A 19,400-nucleotide genomic window follows, 5' to 3' on the forward strand; every position below is an offset into this window, starting at 1 on the left:
GGGCCAGGGGCTTCATCGTGGCGGACCAGGGTTGATGGCTGCTGCCCAATAGTAGATAAGGGGTCTTGCAGCTCCCTGGTCTGAAGGTCACTCTAAGGGGCTCTTGCAGCCTTCTATGGTGGTAGCTGCCCCAGAGCAGTGCCATCCCAAGGAAAGGGGGTTGGAGGCTGATTATTTACTGCTGTTACTTCACGGGTCTCGTGTTGTGTAGGAAGGGAGCGTGCGGATCTGTGGAGGGGGGAACGGCGTGCTAAGCCATGGGAAGGGAGATCATTGGGCCAACAGAATATCTCCTCTCTCCTCAGAGATATCACGTACGGGTGTGTTTCTCCCCAGTGCCCAAGTTAATTGTATTTTTAATGTTGCATTCTGTACCTGCCAAGAGTTAAATAAAGCCAGTAAATGCAGGTTAGTTTCTAACAACATTCATGCCATTTCTAAAGATGAAAATGGTTTGTTAGCAGTGCCTTTTTAAAACAGAGACAGAGGTCTGACCTGCGGGCTTGCACACCCAGCAGAGCCTGAGCCTGATCCCACAGGGCGAGAGCTTGTCTGTGCTCGGGCCTTTCCACGTCAGCTCTGGTGGCAGTGGAGCAAGGCTCCGCTGTGCTTCCTGTCTCCTGCTGCCTGATCTGGCAGTCTCCAACGCCGCAGGCGAAGGGCCATGGCTGCCCAGGGCCAGACCCTGTCGTGTGCACCTGAGCCTCCTGTTGACAGCAAGCTTCTGGGCAGGGCGAAGTCTCCGCAGTGGGGCAGGGGGCAGTGGTAGCCCCGTGGCTGTTCTGGGCCAAGGGTTTGCAGAGCTGCTGAAAACAGCATTCCAAAGCATATCTGAAGTTGGGGCCTCACGGAGCCCCAGCCTCTGCCACAGAACCAAAGAGGTCCGTGTGGCTGGCTCCCTTGTCTTCCCACGCTCCCTGTGAGGCGGGTGGCCCCAGGGAAGCCGTCTTGCTAAAGCTGCTGCGTCCAAGTCTTTGCTGAGCTCTCCTGTGAGATCTCCATCCCCCCTGGTTGGACTCTGACCTCCTGTGGCCCCCATGTGGAGCATTCAGCCCCAGTTCTTCAGCCATGGCGTTTCCTTCCACCTGTAGCTGCTGGTTCCACTAGCCCTGCTGAGCCTACCTCTTCTTCCTTGTCTCAGAGCTGGGGATTCTCATGCCCCATGCCTTCTTGGTACTCACTGGGGGGCGGAGGAGGGCGGGAGGAGAAGCTGCTTCCAAGGCTGCTGCCTCCGTCCTTCCCTGTTGTGAGTGGATTGCTGCCGGACTCCTCGGTATTCATAGACCCTTCTGCTGCAGCCGCCCTCAGAGCCTGGTGACTGAGCCACGCCACTTTCCTACCTGCCCCTTCGTTCCTTCCTCCTGCCTCTCTGGAAGCCCTCCAACCCTCCCTTGTTGGTCTCCAGACCTGCTCTGACATTTTGTTCCCCTTCTTCTCCAGCCTTTCATTTTTTCCCCTATTTCAGGCTGATGTCTCCTCAGTAGCCACTGGCTGTGATTTCTGGTTTGGGGGGGGGGATTCCGGGCCCTGGCAGTGGTTTCCACCTGGGGGGTGGTTTCCTGCTGGGCGTGAGATCCCAGGCACTGGCTGCAGTTTCCAGCCTATCATACTTCATTATTAAAAAATCCCGAGCTTCTCAGACCAGAGCAGATACACATGACTGTCCAAAGGGCAGGTGAGGGTCACAGGACCAGCATCTGTGATTGATCCGATTGACAAGTAATAATTTTAATCATGTTTATGCCAGACCTCTTCAGTACTCATTCTGGGTGGATTTTAATATAATTCCAGGTTTATCTTAGTATTCTCTGGGGATAGGTTTTAGGAGAAGTTGAAGAAACTATCTTTCCCACCTGAGGTTGGGTGGTTCGTTGGTTTATCATCCCTTTCCTGGGTGTCTTCCCCAGGCTGGGTGGGGCTAGGGGCAGGCTTAGGGTGACCAACCTGCAGGTGCTTGTCATCAGTGAGCAGAGTCCGTGCACCATCCAGCAGCTGCTGTGGTGCTTACTGCCTGTTAGTGACGGCGGTCAAGGGCGGTCTGCCTCCAGCACAGCCTTGCTGATCTTTGCAGAGGATGAATGTTTTATAAAAACAGAAAGAGATAGGGAAATAATGTTCTTTCCTTTGAGAATTCGAATTGATATTCAGCACGGGCAAACCTTGACCCAAATAGTCTTTGAGACTAGCTAGCATTCTATCTCCACTGAGCCCAGGAGGCCTGGAAGGCTGGGGCACAGTGAGCTGTCCATGGTTCTGAAGCCAGCCAGCTGGCCAAGCTAGAGTGATGGTGGTGGTCATGTGTCTGGGAGGCCTGGAAAGGCAGGCGTAGCTATGCTCTGAGGGCCTGATGCTCCAGTGTCTTAGACCCACGGGCTGAACTTGGGATCATTGACTTTTTTCTGTTCAGACTCTGCTGACACTAGGATCAAAGGCTTCCTCAAAGTACTCCTGACACTGGGAAGACTGCCCTTGGGGAAGGGAATCTGTCACTGGCCAAATCTAGGGCTTTGATTCTAGAGGAAATCATGTCTATGCCCAGAGACCTGGAGTGGCCTGAAGTAATTGCACCCATTTTTAGTGTGCAGGGACCCTGGCTCTGACTGTTCCTGGCTGCTAGGCATGTCTAGGACAGATTTTATTCTCCAACAACCAAATAATCCCAAAGGCACTGTATCCCAAATACCAAGTATTTTTATTGTTTGTTTATTTGGCTCTAATAGGGTTGAACTTAGAGCTTAGCCCTTGCCCTACCTCTTGAGCCATAGCCTCAGCCTTAAATACCAATACTCTTTGAAGAATAGTGTTGCACAGTCATAAAGAAAAATGAAATTGTGTTATTTTCAGGAAAATGGACAGAACTGGAGATCATCATGTTGAGTGAGATAAACTAAAAAAGACAACTATTGCATGTTTTTGCTCATCTATGGAAACTAGACCTAAAAGGCACACATGCACATGTTTGTATGTTCACACATGTATACACACATACATAGAACACAATTCTAACATCTCCTTCTAGGGAGATGAGGAGGAGGGGTGGTAGGGAAAAAGAATAATGGAGAGTGAACAGTTTTGAGCATTGCAATTATGTATGGAGATGGCATAAGGACTCTCTATTGATCAGTGCGGGGGTGGGAGATGGGAAAGCGAGTAAGAGAGAGGGTTATTCTGAGTAAGCATAGGCATCTGGAACACCACAGTGAAATCCTTTGGTTCAACTAGTATATCCTAAAAATAAAGGTGATGACATGAAAACACAACAGGCTCTTTGCAGTGTGGGTGGGCGTCAGTAGGAGGGGGTGGGGAATGGAGAGAGCAAACAAGGATGAATACAGCCAACATTCTTTATTTGCATATATGAAAATATAACAGTGAATCCCATTGAAATTGTTTTAAAATTGGGGGAAAATGTGGAGGAGATGCTAGAGGGGATGGATTTGATCAGGACACAGTACATATATGGAAATGTCACGGTGAAACCTCCCCTTGTCCAACTAACCTATGATAAAAAAGAACAATTCTCGAAAGACATCTTCGTCAGCCATACAGCACTCTGAGGTCTTTTTAGGCTATGTAGAATGTTACCCATGCTTGCTGGAGACCCAGAACTCATGGTCACCTTGTCAGCCAGCCTGAGATAGTCACAGTCTCAAGTTGCTGAGATATTCAAAGTGATCGCCTTCATCCCAAGTGGCACAGACCAGGAGGGATCATTTTTTGGTATGTTTGCTTGTACTTTTCTTAATGGAATCTGAGGGGCAGCAAGGAGAGTGTGGAGGAGGAGGACTTGAAAGCTCACACGGTGGGTCAGGTGAACGAGCGGATGCGTGAATGAATGAATGGAAACCACCACCGTGGCCTTACGGGAATAACTGCCTGTGCACCCAATCCCAGGGAAGATCATGTCTATTCCTCTCCTTACTCTCCTTCGAATCATGGCATTCTTAAGTGAATGGTTTTCCACTGTAGAACAAAGCAGGTTTCCCACCTGCTTTCTATGTTGTGTTAGATTCTAGGACTGGAGAATCTGGTGAGAGTGCTATCCATGCAAAAGTTATGCACTCAGGTTGAAGGCCTGCTCAGGTAAAGGCCTGGGTGGAAGCGAGGATGGAGGAGGAAGATCCCCATGTCCGTCAGGGGATAGCACAGCGGGGGATGGCCTAGGTGGGTGCGTGGCTCCGTGTGCAGCAGTACCAGGTCACATGCTGAAAGAAAGTGGTGGATAGAGGGCTAGAGACCTCAATTGCTAGTGTGTTTGGTGCTTACAAAACTTCAGTTGATGAGTGTGATTCCAGAGTCATCCTACAAGAAAGCCTACTTCCAATTAAGTTCAAGGAAAAAAAATCTTTGGAATAACATGGACTCTTTTGTGTTTTCTGTGCATCTCCATCTTGAGCAAAGTTGTGTGTCCTGCCTTGGTAGAAATAGATGTTTATTCAAGATATTGATTTTCTGCAAAACCCGACTCCCTCACTTTATGCAAGGAGTACAGTCCCGAGCCCCTCCTCCCGGTGGATGCACGCAGCCCTGCAGTGCTGAAAACTAGAACCCGGGAGACAGAGTCCCTCAGCACACAGCAGGTACGGGATTTTCTGTACAGTTCAGTGTGTGACGCTGCCACTGTAATACTGAGCATGTGCACAGGAAAGCTTTCCCAGCCGGATGCCAATGTTACTTAGACTAAGGGAAAAGACAGTTATCTGGAAGGGAGGATAAGAAGGTGTTAGCAGCTCCCCGAGGCGCCTTTTTCCTGTATCTGCAGCCCCCGCGGAGGTTCGGCAGCACCGCCAAGGTTCAGGCGTGGCAGGGGACCCAGGGGCCTCCGGGAGCAGCCCGCCACCTCCTTTCAGGGCCCTGAGCTGCCACCCCAAGGTCATTCTCCCTTCTCTTATTGTTCCTGGCGATATCCAGAAAGGCAATTTTGCCAGGGTGCTGAGCACCAAGCCCGTGATCCCAGGACTCTGGCTCTGAATGTTTGAGAAAAATCGACCTGAGCTGGCAAGGAAGGTGAATGCATTTCGCCATCTGCAAGGCAGGTGAATGCATTTCGCCATCTGCAAGGCTCCGTAGCAAGGCAGGGGAGACTGTAAGTTTCAAAAGGTATGAAAAGAACATGCTCCTCAATAATTGAGACAGTTTTTAATCTTTGATTTAAGAGTTGAAGTCTCTAGCAGAGTTTGGGAAGCTTGCTCTCTAAGGGGCACCTGGCAGTTGCCCCTCTTTGAAGATGTCTGAAGCCAGGTCCACCTTGTCTTCCTGCAAGAGATCTGGGAACCTCTGTAGTTTCTCGTGCCCACTGTGCGGACCAAGGGCTACGGCTGCTGTGTGGTTCTGTAGAGTAGAGATCGGCGGAAGACAGGAGCTTTCTGTTTTATTACTTTACTTCTGATCTCTCCCCCCCCCCCCCCCCCCCCGTATCTAATCCAATCTAACTGCACCTAGGTATCTATCCCTCATATCTATCTAAAAGTCTCAGAGTAGTCTTTTGCAATCAGCACTTCTGAGGTTCAGTGAAAACCTGCGGATTTCAGACCCAGGAGGAAGCAGTTGACTGCAGATCAAAAGCTCAGCCGTGGGATTCCCAGCGCAGTTGGGACTGGACGCCATGACTGCACTGCATTCAGTAAGCAGAGTGAGTGGATGGCCAGGATTTGTTACATCCATCTTAGTCCTAAAACTGCTGTAGATATGTGATGCCATGTGAATGGGACTTGGTATGCTTTTGTACATGAGCGAGTGTGTCACTCATGATGGATGCTTACTTAGTTCTGTAAAGAGTGCAAAAAGGGTTGTACTATTTGGATTTCTGGTGTCCAGCCAGTGGCATATAGCAGGGCCACTTCATTGGTAGATGGGTGGGGAGGCTAGTGCCAGCTCCGTGTGTGCAGAGACCCTGGCTGACTGCAAAAGGGCTCTGTTCTCAGGAGGCCCTGCGGGGTGTGTGTAAATAGTTCTTTTTCTTGTTAATCCCGGGGTGTCAGATGAGTAGAGATAAGAAGTACAATACAAATAAAGCCAGAAGCATCTTTCTTAATTAAATTTGAAATGCTAGTAATTATCCATGTTATTAAAGCACGTCTAATCTACCTCCTGTCCATGGATGACAAGATTAGTGTTAGAAGCCAGTGCTTCCTCACCACCACGCTCCTACTGCAGACAGACAGCCACCAACCCAGATGCCAATATCAAGTGTCTTCTGAGCTTCCACGGCCCAGGGAGGCCCCGTCCCAGGGGGCTGGGGGTTGGGGGAGGGGACATCTCCCCACAGGAGGACCGAGTGTGAGCTCACGGGAGCCGTTAGCTGTTAGCGTATCTCTGTGGGGCTTGTGCAGCACCTCCTGAGCTGTGTCCTGTGTGCAGCACCTCTGCCCCAGTGGGGCTGCGGGGCCTTGAAGGGGTCTTGGCAGGGCCAGCGCTGGACGCAGGAGCCAGGGAGGGTGTGGGCTCCTGGGAGGTATGGGGATCCCTGCTCCCGGTGTGTTTGTCTCAGAGAGGCTGGTGTGCCTGCTGCAAACCCTGAGGCCTCTAGAACCCCAGTCCCAGGTACAAGCCAGAGGGAGTATTGGGAAGTGGCCCCGCTCGCTGGTGTCACTGTAAGAAGAGGAGCGAACACACAGGGGACATAGGCGTGTGGCACAGGGGCAGGGGTTGGGGAGAAGCAGACATAGCCGGGAGCGCTGGGACGCACTGAAGGCGGAGATATCTTTCCTAGAACTTCCGGAGGGGGCAAAGCCCTGCTGAGCCCTTCATATTGGACTCTAAGGACAAGCATCTATAGAAGTCACACAGCCCACAGCACCTGCTTAACACAGCAGAGGAAGCGAATGCCCTCGCCATGCCAGGCGCTGGGGGCCGGTGCAGGGGCAGGCGGAGGCCCTGACAGCAGGCCCTTGGTCAGAGAAAAATCCTAGCAAAGACCTGGGTGAGAGATAAATGCCCCTTGGCATTTCACGCACACGTCTTGCTCACCTGGGTTGTGGAATGTCACTTGTGATTGGTTGTATGCTCCTCACGGCTTTTTGTTTCCTTCTTAATGCTACCCAAAGATGAATTTCTCAGAATAGTTTCAGGTTCACAGAAAAACGGAAAGGTAGACAGAGATTTCCCACCTCCCCTATGCTTCCCGGTTACCGCTGCCCCGCCCGTGTGGTGCATTCGCCATTGCTGGGTCACACGGTGCAGTGCTGCTGCTCTGAAAGTCCTCCCGGCTCTCCCGTTTATCCCTCCCTACTCCCACCTCCCACCTGGTAGCTCAGCATTCCTGCCATCTTCAGCGTTTTGCCCTTTTCCGAATGCCATGGAATCATACGGCATGTGGCTTTTTAAAAGATTGGCTTGCTTTCATGTCTTCCCATGTCTGGACAGCTCATTTCTTTTAGTCAGTGCTGAGTGCTGGTGTTCCCTTGTCTGGATGTATTGTTTCCCCATTCATCTATTGAAGATACCTTGGTAGCTTCCAGAGTTGGTCAGTTATGAATAACACTCTCGTAAGCCTTGAGTGCAAGTTTTTGTGTGAACATAGGGTCCCAGTTCCTCTGGAGAAATGCAAGAGTACGCTGCTCGATCGGATGGTGCAAGTGTGTCCGGTCTTGTCAGAAACAACGTGGCTGTCTTCCCAAGCAGCTATCCAACTCCTAGTCCCGAGTGAGGGTCTTCCTGTGTCCCCCCGGCTCCCAGTCCCGAGTGAGAGTCCTCCCATGTTCCGTCCTTGCTGCGCTTGATGCCGTCACTGTTCTGGATTTTGGTCACACGGTTAGGTGGGCAGTGCCACATTGTTGTGTAAATGCACATTTCCCCTCACCTTTTAATCTCTGGGGCTTTCTTCTGCTATTTCTGCTGTGGCACCACTGGCTGTCCACCTGGAAGATGTGTCAGATCTGGTCCACTCCCCGCCCACTGGCTGCTGCACGTCCACCCCCACGCCAAGGACCCTCAGAGAGCCAGGCTTTCCAGCTCGGAAAGGTCCTTGTACCAAGAGGAGGAGGGTTTCGAGCACAGTTGACTTATTCTTTAGCATCTGTCAGAGGTTTCTGCATAGTGAGGAACTCCCCGCCCTCCCGTCCTCCTCGCTCCCCCCTTTAGCTGTGTGTCTCCTGCTGCTCTCCGGCACAGGGTTCGGAGGTGCTGCTGTCCTGCTCACCCCAGGGAGCCTCTGGAGTCAGAGTCTTGGGAGCATCCCCTTCAACACTCCAGATAAAAGCTGTCAAACAGAAGAAAAAGGGGGGGAAGGCTATGCTGCAACTCATTTGCTTTTCCCCCGCAACGCTGGCACCTGTGCCAGGCGATGAGGCTTGACGGGATTGCCTCCTGCAGAGGGTAAATGGGGAGCGTCGGTTTCAGAGGTGCTGAGGTGAAGGGTGCTGTGCTCTCTTTCCTCCTGAAATTGCCTTGTCAGGAAAATGTTCAAAGGGCAGATCTGGGGATGATTTTTCCTGTAAATGTTGACCGTTATTTTGGGATGGTTGAGCAGCAGAACACGGCGGGGTGGTGGCTCTGGGGAAGCTGAGCACACTGGTGATGTGGGAGGTGGGAATGGGGTCTTGGGGTTTGTCCAGGTGCCCTTTACCCACGCCTCTTCCACCCCACACCTCAGGTCACAGGAGGGATGGGGCATGCAAGTTAGCAGTTGGTGTCATGAACCAAGGAGAGGCCAGGCGCTGGTGGCTCCCGCCTGTCATCCTAGCTACTCAGGAGGCTGAGATCTGAGGATCGTGGTTCAAAGCCAGCCCAGGCAGGAAAGTTCGTGAGATTCTTCTCTCCAGTGAACCATCAGAAAACTGGAAGTGGCACTGTGGCTCAAGTGGTAGAGCACTTGCCTTGAGCTGAAGAGCTGAAGGACAGCACCCAGGCCCCGAGTCAGGCCCCATGGCCATCAAAAAGAAAAGAAAAGAAAAGAAAAGAAGAAAAGAACCAAAGAGAATATGGAAATGAGATCTCTTCTCTCTCCCTCTTTCCTGTTGAGGTTCAGTGTTATTAGTGCACCGAATGTGGTGTGTGTGTGGAGTTATGACAGGTTCTTAATCAAAGATGACCTTCCTGGTGTAGAGAGAACTGGGAGACTCAGCCTGAGAGAGCCTGGTTCTCCTGTTTCTTCTAGCCCAGGCATCCGCATCACCTTCTGACAGATAACTGTGCAGACGGGCGTGGGACGGACGCAGGTTTGGGAGCCCTGCCGGGGTCTCCACCGCTCCCAAAGCCCCTGAACTCTGCAGGGGTTGGCTGGGAGGCGTTGGCAGCGAGGCCTGGGAGCCTTGTCTCTCCTGCCCATTCTCACACATTGCTGTGTTGCTGTGAGCATGTCTGGCTCGTCTTGAGTTGTCTATGACATGAGCTCAGATCCGCGGCAGAGCTGAAGCTGGCGCAGTGAGAGTTGTAAGTAGGTGTCTGTCTGGGAGGGGAGAGACTCTCTAGGCACTGTCCGAGGGTCCTAGTTTCTGCTAACTTTGCCAAGTGGGGTACATCTTTGTATCTTGGGGTAAGGTTTAGGTTGCCCCAAACATGACTATAGTTCTGTGAACACAGACAGGAGGCCTCCAAGGACCACGGAGGACTCTGCCCTGCTGTCTCGGTCACGATAGCCATGCTGGCCAGGAGCAGAGTGCTGGGCTCGGGAGGCCGCCGTTGCCGCCTCTGAGCGGCGGCCGTCAGCCCTCTCCCAGCCCAGGCGTCTTCACCCGGGTTTTGGGTTGCATGGTTTCCCCAGGAGCGTGAGCAACAGTGCCTTTTAAGAAACTGGCAATCATGTGACAGGGCTCAGGGTCGCGCTGCTTCTGGGTACCCGCTTAGCAGGGGGGACAGTCGGAGTGGTGGTTTTTACCCTCAGCAGTTCAGGAGAGCCCCGTGAGACTGCTTCCCCCGAGACGCTGGGGGAAGTGCTCCAGGGCGGTCCTCCCCCGCGCAGGCGCGGACCAGCGTGTGCTGTTCTGCTCGCGGAGCAGCGCTTTTCCGATACCCTTCTTTATGCCTCGTGAGTTTGATTTTGAACCGGGGGAAATTTATCTTGCTCATGCCTCTCCTGGTGACAGTATTTAATGAAGAGACATTTCAAAGCATCTTCTGAACTTGTGAATTTTGAGTCAAGAATAATAGCTTTACAAAATCACTTTCTAAAACAAATTCTCAACCGCAATTTACTTTGCTTAATGAAAAGAAACCAGAAAGCATGGCCTTGCCGCTTGGCCGGCTGCTTGCCGTCAGCGCGTCTCAGTGCGTGCACTTGCACGAGCCCCGGCGCGGAGCCTTCAGACTTCAGCAAATTGACTACTATGTATGCAAAGTAACCCAGCAGGCTTCTGCGGGGATTCTAAGGTGGGAAGTCCCAGCATGCGTCTGCGTGGCTCTCCAGCTTTGTGTCTTCTAACGGCTCTAACTCCTCTCCACGTCTTCTGCTTCTCTGCTGGGACTTGAGTTAGAACTTCCCAGTGTTGGGCATTCATAAGATGGGGGTGTTGGAGCCCAGTGTGAGCCCTGAAGTGTGTCATTTCATGGGCTGTGTATGGAGGAGGTGGCGGAGTCCGGGGCTGTCGCTGTGTCCAAGAGGGCAGGCAGGGCTGGGGAACATACTGAGCCTTGGAGGAAGGCAAGCGCTTGGAAATGCGCTCTGTGGCCTCTGGGCTGTCGGGTGCAGGGAAAGAATCATTGTGTCTGGCACATGTGCCCGGTCTCTGGGAGACTGAGCAAAGGCTGGACCTTGGAGCCCGATGATTCTTTCGGCTTGATGGCAGGCTTTGTATCTAGCAGTTGGCTTAAACATCGCCCTCATTTTCACATCTCAGGCTTAATTTCCCATCAACACTGTTATGTAACCGCCTGCAGCCTGGTAATTAATTGTGAATTTAGGTTGCATCAGTGCAGACCTTGGAGCATGAGAGCCTTGATGTAGGAAGCCTCTGAATCAGATTTCATCTGTTCAGCACTGTCATTGTTAATTACGACAACTGATGTAATGCCATTTTAGAAATGGAACTATAGTACCCCGACTTTCAGACCCACTGGCTCCCATTAAAGTGCTCCTTGTGCTACGCTGTACCTTACAGGTGCCTGTGACGGCTTGCGATTCTGGTTCTGGATTTGGGCACGGATAGGATTGATTGATTTGGGCACGGATAGGCTTGTGTCCTCGGAGGTTGCTTCTACACAAGGGGAACAGGAGCAGTGGCTATTTCTGGGTTTTTCTGTGCTTAGCTTAATTTGGCCCTTCTACTTTCTGAGAAAGAATGGAGAAGCAAGCTCAGCAGCTCCGACAGCTTCATTATCACCAGAAAAGATGGCAAGGGTGGAGTACACCCTGCAGCCCGGTCAATTGGAGCCTGGCTCTAATTTTCAGACAGCTTCCCAGTCTTTCCTGAATTCCTAAGTGGTCTTTGGTTATGGCCTTTGGACCTATGGCTTCTGGCCTGTGCTGGTCTCCTATCTGATGTGGTCAGCTTCCTAAAGATGTTTGTGTCTTAGCCTGTGAAAACTGTGATTATGTAACCTTATACGACCTTTTTAGGTCAAAGGTCATTAAAGTGTTTTTATCACAGAGATGCAACGGGCCAAAAACAGAGCAAAAGATACGTCAGCTGAACTGGAAGGGTTGAGGATGGAACAGTGCACTCTGAAGATGAGTCTGGGCAGGAGCCAAGGGTGCCGGCAGCAGAGATGCCCTGAGAAGATGGAGGAGAAGGCCAGAAGCCAAGGTGCAGGCTGAAGGGAGGCATTGTAGCCATGGAGGCAGGAGATGAGCCAAGGATATAGCTTGAGTGACATGTCGGGCAGGGGGCAGGATCCAGGACACAGTTCACGGGACTCAGGGCCCAGGACACAGGACAGGATACGTGACACAGGACACGGGACACAGGGTACAGGGCATAGGACACAGGACACAGGGTACAGGGCACAGGACACGGGACAAGGGACAGGGGACACAAACAGGAGAGACGTTCCCGGAAGATGGAGGCCAGATCCTGTGCCTGGGTATGGAAAACCTCCAAATGCTGGGAAGGCGAGGGAACGGGTTCTCTGGAGCTTCTGTTGGAAATGGCCCTGCTGACAGCTTGATTCTCGTGCTCTGACCTCCAGAACTGACTTTGAGTTTTGTTTTGGAAGGCAGTGAGGTTGTGGTACTTTGTTACAATGACCATGGGAAACGGGTCCGGGGCTTCCTTATGCAGTGCGTGGTGTTTGTGGCACGAAGCATGCCCTGTGTAGGGGACCCCAAAACGTGGGTTTGTGTGAAATCAGTTTTGGAAGGAGTGTCAGTGGGCTCCTTCAAGCCTGCTTTCCCCCTCCACGGAGATGAGCCGTTGGCACCCGAGGCGAGGTGCTCATGTGCACAGAGCACATGCTGAAGAGCGGTCCCGGCTCACAATTGCAGCACTGAGCACAACAGCTTTTAAATGGAAACCTAGGGGTTTCCTTCCTGAAGTTTTCGTGATGTGTTTCAAGTAAAATTTGTGAGTATGTCACCTTGTCATCCCTTTCAAAGATGACAGTGACGGGAAGGACCAGGAGAGCCAGGCGGGCTTTCAAGCTCTGAAGGCGCCTGCTCTCCATTCCCGAGGACCGCGCAGCACACCCTTGCCGTGAAAGGATCTCTGTCCTTTCATGCTGCTTTGTGTTTCCCATCTCAGCAAGTCCTTTATTTAGGCTCCGTGCGCGGTCCTCGTGGCGACACACCAATGCTCAGCACATCTCTGGGAAGGCCGCAGGGAGAAGGAGTCCTGGGGAGATGTGGGTGATGACTGTGGCTCACTCCGCAGCCACGTCCTTCCCTCCTCTGTCCAGTGACTCCATCTGGGGAGCGGCGCTGCCACCTGGGTGCTTCGCAGGCATCAGGGCCGGGGAGGGGGCAGTGTAACGGGACGCTCATCAGTTCCGTTCAACTAGAGATTTTCTGGCTGTGAAGTCTGGAGAGGTGTGCTGGCCTGCCAGGTTTTTTTTTCTCTCAACAACAACAACAACAACAACAAATAAATTTCTAAATATGTTAATAAGCTACCCAAAGACCTCCATTCATCATTCTGATTGAAACCTTTTAAACTGCATAATTGTGCTCTGTTTTTCTCAGTTACCATAATGAAGTAGCTTTTGGGGCCCCAGTGATTAACTACAGGCTTGATGGAGTGTGATGCATTTGTCTTTGCTGTCTGCCGGTTTTGCTTTTGCATTTATCTTGACTCTGTGTGGAGTGGGTCTGATAGGGTACCACTGCTGCCGCCGGAATGACGATTATTGCCTTCTTAATTTCATCTAAAATTAGCAAGCGGTGATGGAGCTCACATTTTCTCTTTTAAGGTGTTGATTCCCCCTCCCCCACGCCATTTTTTTGACTTATGCAAAAGCTCGCTGCAGCGTTGGTCTTTATTGATCTGTACTTCAAAATGAAATCTACAACCCTATAAATATCATATTTTAAAAAAGGCTTAATGTATAAGTTTTTCAAAGATTTATGAGGTTCCACAACTAAATTTTGTATTAAAGAAAGTACAGACTCTAAATTTGATGCCTGTAATAAGATCAGAGGGCTGATTCATTGGCTTTTTGGTACTTTATAGAAAGTCGATAAATACAGTTCTCCGACCCCTGTGAGACTTTGGGGTTTGAGTTCGCTCTTGGCCTCAAATGCACATTACAGGCTAAGGTTTCCTGTTGCAATGATTTAGAAAATGCATAATTCAATAACCGTAAGTGGAAGTCCTTGGGATAACTCACTCTTTCTGATGTGAGCCATACTTCACCCCCTTCCAATTCCCAGCCAGAGGAGATTGCTTCCAATCCCACAGGTCAAGGCATTGTTTTGAGTCTTTTCATGGTAACTCATAAAGGGGAAAAATGTAGAAATAATTGCTTATAGCTCTGAGAAGACATCCACGAAATCATGCTGATCCAAATGAAATAAATAGGTTATGTGATATAAGAATGATCTGCTCTAGCGAGCGTGAAGTGCCCATAGCTCACCAGTGCGATGGTGTCTCCTGACGAGAATAAACCAGTGAGCTTGACAGATAAAAGGAGGGGCGGGGAACAGTCTGGCAACAGGGTGGCCGTAACAAAAAGGCTTTCTTTGTTCCTGCCATAAAATGGACGGTGTGCTTAACATGACTTTGTAGCCAGCCGGGCACTCTGCATTGTCTGACTTTCTCTGAAGCATCTGAAGGAGATGTGTTTGGGACACAGGTATGACGGAGGGGTGGGGAGCTGGGTAAAAGTGATGTGCCTAGCGGAGGGTCAGACCTAGGTCACATGCCCCACATGCTCCGCAGCCCATGGCAGCTAGCCGCCGTGACGCAGAGTGAGCTGTGATTTCAAGCTGTGGTGTGTGTGTGTGTGTGTGTGTGTGTGTGTGTGTGTGTGTGTGTGTGTGTGTGTGTGTGTGTGTTTTGAAACTGGAGCTTGGTCTCAGAGCCTTGTTCAGCTCAGGGCTGGTGCTCTACCCCTTGAGCCAGGTCTCCAGTTCCAGCTTTTTGGTGGTTAATTGGAGATGAGAGTCTTACGAATTTGTCTGCATCATCTGGCTTTGAACTGTGATCCTCAGATCTCAACCTTCTGAGTAGCTAAGATTACAGGTATTACAGGTATGCTCCCCTGGTGCCCAGTTTCAAGCAGATTTTTTCTTTTTCTTTTTTGTAAACTGTATGTTTATTAAGTAGCTGCACACGTCATTTTATAAATGCAGTGCATTTTGATCCTTGTCACCCGTTTTTGAGCACTTTCCCAGGCAACTCCTCTTCCATCGGGAGAAGAAGGGGTTCATCTGGGGCTCCCTCTTCACCAGGGAGTGTGATCTGGCTCAGGATTCACACCAAATCAGAGTGCTGAAGACCTGGTAGTAGCAGATTTTGCCACACACATTTATATAGAAATGAAGACAACAAGGAAAACACAGATACGAAGGCAAGGAGTAAACGATTTAAGGCAATCAGACGCCAGTCTTCAGTCTGTCCTAAGGAGTTTCAGGTTTTGTCTATGCACATTCTAGTTTCACCATGGGAGCTATGACATATATCCAATAAACTCCAGTGATCTTACACCCAGAGCCTGCATACTGTAGAACCACCAGCCCCAGAAAGGCCACAGACCCTCGTCATCTCTGAAGGCCGGTTAAGACTCTTGTCAGGAGAGACAAAGACCTTGTGATTGTGGTTATGGCTAACTGGTGCTGGCGTCAAAGCCCAGCTTTGCTGGCTCTAGGGCTTTGTGTTTCTGAACACACATGGTACAGTGTTGTTGATGGATGTGGGAGCCAATCACGTTCTTGTGTGTGAAAATAGCTACTTCTTTCCTATTGTTCCTCTTGTCTTCCACTCTCCCAATATACAATAAGTTATTGTTTCTTATGATTGTATGTCTGAGTTGTTTGCAATTCTTAGTTATAAAAGAAGGTGCTGTGAATGTTCTGTACCTGTCTTTTGGGAAAAGTATACACTCATTTTTCTTGGATATATTCTCTGGGAGAAATACTGCTTGGCCATAAAATGTGTATGGTTGTCCTTCTGTCTCCGTGGGGCATGGTTCCAGGATCTCCCTGGATGCTCAAGTCCCCGGGCATGGCTGAGTTGTTCCATGCAACCTGCCTGCATCTTCTGTAGACGGTAAATCATCTCTGGATGGGTTGTGATTCCTAATACAACATGTGTGCCACAAGAAAAGTTGTTACACTGTATTGCTTAGGGAGTAACAATGACAAAATAAAGTTGGAAAGTGTTCAATTGCTTTCGCTTCGTTCTGTAGTGCTGGGTTGGATGGCTTTGTGGATGCCGAGCTTTATGAGTGTGGAGGACCAGCGGTGTGGGAGTAGCTTTAATAGACCCTCAAAACAGTTGCTTTGTGCATCATAAATGCTCCATCTCCACAAATCCTTACCTCTCAAACTCCAGCCATTTGGAGAATATGTATTGAGTTGTGGTTTTCATACACATATACAGATGTTTCTAAACTTCAGAAGGTTGTACAAAGAGTCACAATTTAATGTGTCCAGAACTTCCACCATTCTCCGTTATACCATCTCTTCCCTCCCCCAGACTCATTTTCCATTTCCCACTTCCTTTATCATGTATGTACATTGAACTCGTTGGCTGTATTGGTCTCTGTTCCTTTTTTCATCCATCCCCTCCCCTCCCACTATTCCCCCCTTACAATCCTATTTCAGCTTCTAGTATTCATTTTGTTGAGCAGTCTATAACTTTTTCAGAAGGTTTGTACCATGGAGTTCCACTCCCGCAAGAACCATGCCTTAGTCAGCTTGGTCCTGTGTCTGTATGTGTTTGCCCTGTGTGTGTGTTTGAATGGGAGGCTGTGTTTGGGTCAAAGAGGCACACATGTGGGAACATATCCTTTGTCTTTCTGGGCCCGGCTTACCTCACTCATTATGGTATTTTCCAGTTCTACCAATTTCCCTGCAAGTGACATTTACTTTTCCTGATGGCTGCATAAATTCTATATATATATCTATATGTATATAAATGTATACACACGTATGTGTGTATTTTCTGATCTATTCATTTGTTGTGGGGCATCTGAGCAACTAAAACTCCAGTGACCTTTTTAAATTCCCTTGCTAATTTGTGGATTCGTTTGGGTTTCTGTCTATGCAGATATGTAACTTGTGAATCATACCATCTTTTCTTTGTTTTTTTCTTTATGTGTTTATTTATTATTTCCCATTGCTCAGGCTCACTACTCCCAGCAAGGTATCTAGCAGAAGCGATGATAATAAGCTCCCTGCAGCCACGGGGGAAGAATCCATATTTTAACATGAAGTATGCTATTAGTTGCGGAGCTTTGTAAAAATAGCTATAGTTCATCATATTCAGGAAGAACTTTTCTATTCCAGTTCTCTGAACATTTAAAACATGAATGGCAATTGAATGTTAACAATCTCTTAAGATAGTCCTGTGTTTTATTTTCCTTTCCTTTGTTAACATGGTAAATATCATTCATAGATATTTAAATATTTGTCTCATATTTCTGAAATAAACCTCAGGTTTATTAACCCCTAGTCTCAAACTACTAGTGACTGGTTTAGAGTTTTGTGCCCATATTCACAAGCAGTGCTGGCTGTGATTCTCTTTCCAGTACATAATATAATAGTTTTAACTAGAGCTCTCCTCTGCCCTCTTCTCTAGATGTGCTCATCCTGCCAGATTGCAGCTTTGCATCCTCAGACCTACACTCTATTCCTGTCACCTGGTAACCACTGCTCCGTGCTCTGTTGCTATGCTTTTGACGTTTGTAGATTGTACATAGGTGAAATCAATTTCTTTCTCTGCCTGCCTTCTGACACAGAGAATAATGTCTGCCAGGTTTCCTCATGCTACTTCAGATGGATATATAATATTCCATCCATCCACCATTAATCATTTCTATCTATCTATCTATCTATCTATCTATCTATCTATCTATCTATCTATCTATCTATCTATCTATCTATCTATCTATCTATCTATCTATCTATCTATCTATCATCTCACACCTTATCTGTTGATGGACTCCTGTTTTTCTCTCTGTATCCTGATTATTGTGAATGTTTCCACGAACATGGAAACTCATCAGTCCCAACAAGGTGCTAACTTCATTTCCTGTAGACATAGAACCAGGAGAGGAATTATTGGGTTATATGGTGTCTTTATTTTAAATCTTCTGAGAAGTCCTGATACTGCTTTCATTCTGACTGTATTGATTTACATTTCTACAAGCAGAGCACAGGGCTTTCTTATCCAGACTCCAACAGATTCTTTCTCTTGTCTTTGTGATGAGAGTCACAGAACAGTGTGAGACAATGTGTCATAACTTTGATTTTTACTGTCCTGGTGAGCAGTGATGGCCAGTGCCTTTCCATATACCTGCTGACCATTGGTGTGTTTTCTTGGGATAATGTCTGTTCAGTTCTTTTGACCATTTTTAATTGGATTATTTATTTACTGATGCTATGGGGTTTTATGTGAGCTCCTTGTAGATTTTAGATATCAACTCCTAGTGACATGTAAATATTTTCTCTCATCCTGTAGCTTGGTTGCTTCTCAGTTCCTATAACTTCTCCTCTGCAGTTGTTTTTCTAACTTAATGCGGTCCTATTTATTTTTGTCATGTTTCCCAGCTCTGGTGATAGCTGTGGCCAGAGGCTTCCCATCATCCTCCAAGACACAGGGCTTCAGATCTGACATGGGTTTCTTTTACTTACTTTGAGTTGAGTGTTCTGCATGTGGCATAAAAGAGTGGCCCACATTCATTCTTTTGTCTGTGGATATTTAGCTATTTCAGCCTTTCTTATGTGTTCTTGGTGCTCCTGTCAGTTAGTTGACTGAATATACTTGGTTCTGGGTTTCCTTTTCTGCTCTATTCTTTTGAACTGTTATTAGAATAAGATTACTCTAGTTTTTACTTTGAAATTAAGAAGTATAATGCTCTATTTTTTTCCTTAAGTTTGCTTTGGACACTCAAGATATTTTATGGTTTTGTACTACAAAAGAAAAATGTAGTTGGTATTTTGAAGGTGCTTGGCTGGATCTTCATGCTACTTTGGGTATTGCTACCCATTTAACAGTGTTATTTTTTTTTCCGAATCCATCTTTTGTACATATGGGACTTTTGTTTCCTAAAGGTTTTTTTTTCTTTTTCTTCAGTTTGTATAAGTTTGACTGCCATGCATTAGAGTTTTCCTTGTATGCTGTTTTTGCTCTTGCTTCGCTGGAGGTTTTGAATCTATGGATCAGTGACTTTTGTCAGTTCTGCATAATTCTCACCTGTTATTTTTCAAATGTTGTTTCTAGCTTATTGTGATTTCTCTCCCATCCCTTGGAGACTGTAGTTAAATGCTAGCCCATTAAGCACATGGTAGCATGCCGCATCCCCAATGATTGATTGTTTTTATTTTTCCTCTGTGCTTCAAGGTGAACACTTTAAAATGAGTATTTCTATGAGTTTGTCCACTGTCTTATGCTGAGGGCACTTGGTCTGTAGTGCATTTTGATTGTAAATTTACTTTCCAGTTTGAGAGCCTCCTCCGGTCAGCTCTGGGGCTCTCAGCGACTGTTCTGGTCTTTCTTCTCCCCACTGAAGCTTTAGTACAGGCGAGGTCGCGTCCTTAGTCTTCGTGCTCCGTGTGTCAGTGCTCCCTTACCCCCTGCCCAGGAGTTGCCTCTGCAGTTTCTGACCCCCTAGAAGCACTCTCTCTGTGGGATGGTTGCTCAGTTAGACACTGTGGCCACCATAGCTAGTGCTTTAGAAGTAAAACCGTCTGTAAACCATCTGTCTCTCTTCTGCTTGCTGCAGTGGAACCAATGGATGACTTCCTTGGAACGAATGTCTCAAATTTTGCTTTATAATCTATTTTCCCTATCAATACCGTATGAGATATTTTCCTTTAAGAAAATTTATATGAGTAAGTATACTTCTATAAGATTATTTTCAACGCTGCA

The sequence above is a fragment of the Dipodomys merriami genome, unplaced genomic scaffold (assembly GCF_024711535.1).
Source record: "Dipodomys merriami isolate MVZ:Mamm:240054 unplaced genomic scaffold, mDipMer1.0.p SCAF_82, whole genome shotgun sequence".
In the NCBI taxonomy this organism is placed as follows: domain Eukaryota; kingdom Metazoa; phylum Chordata; class Mammalia; order Rodentia; family Heteromyidae; genus Dipodomys; species Dipodomys merriami.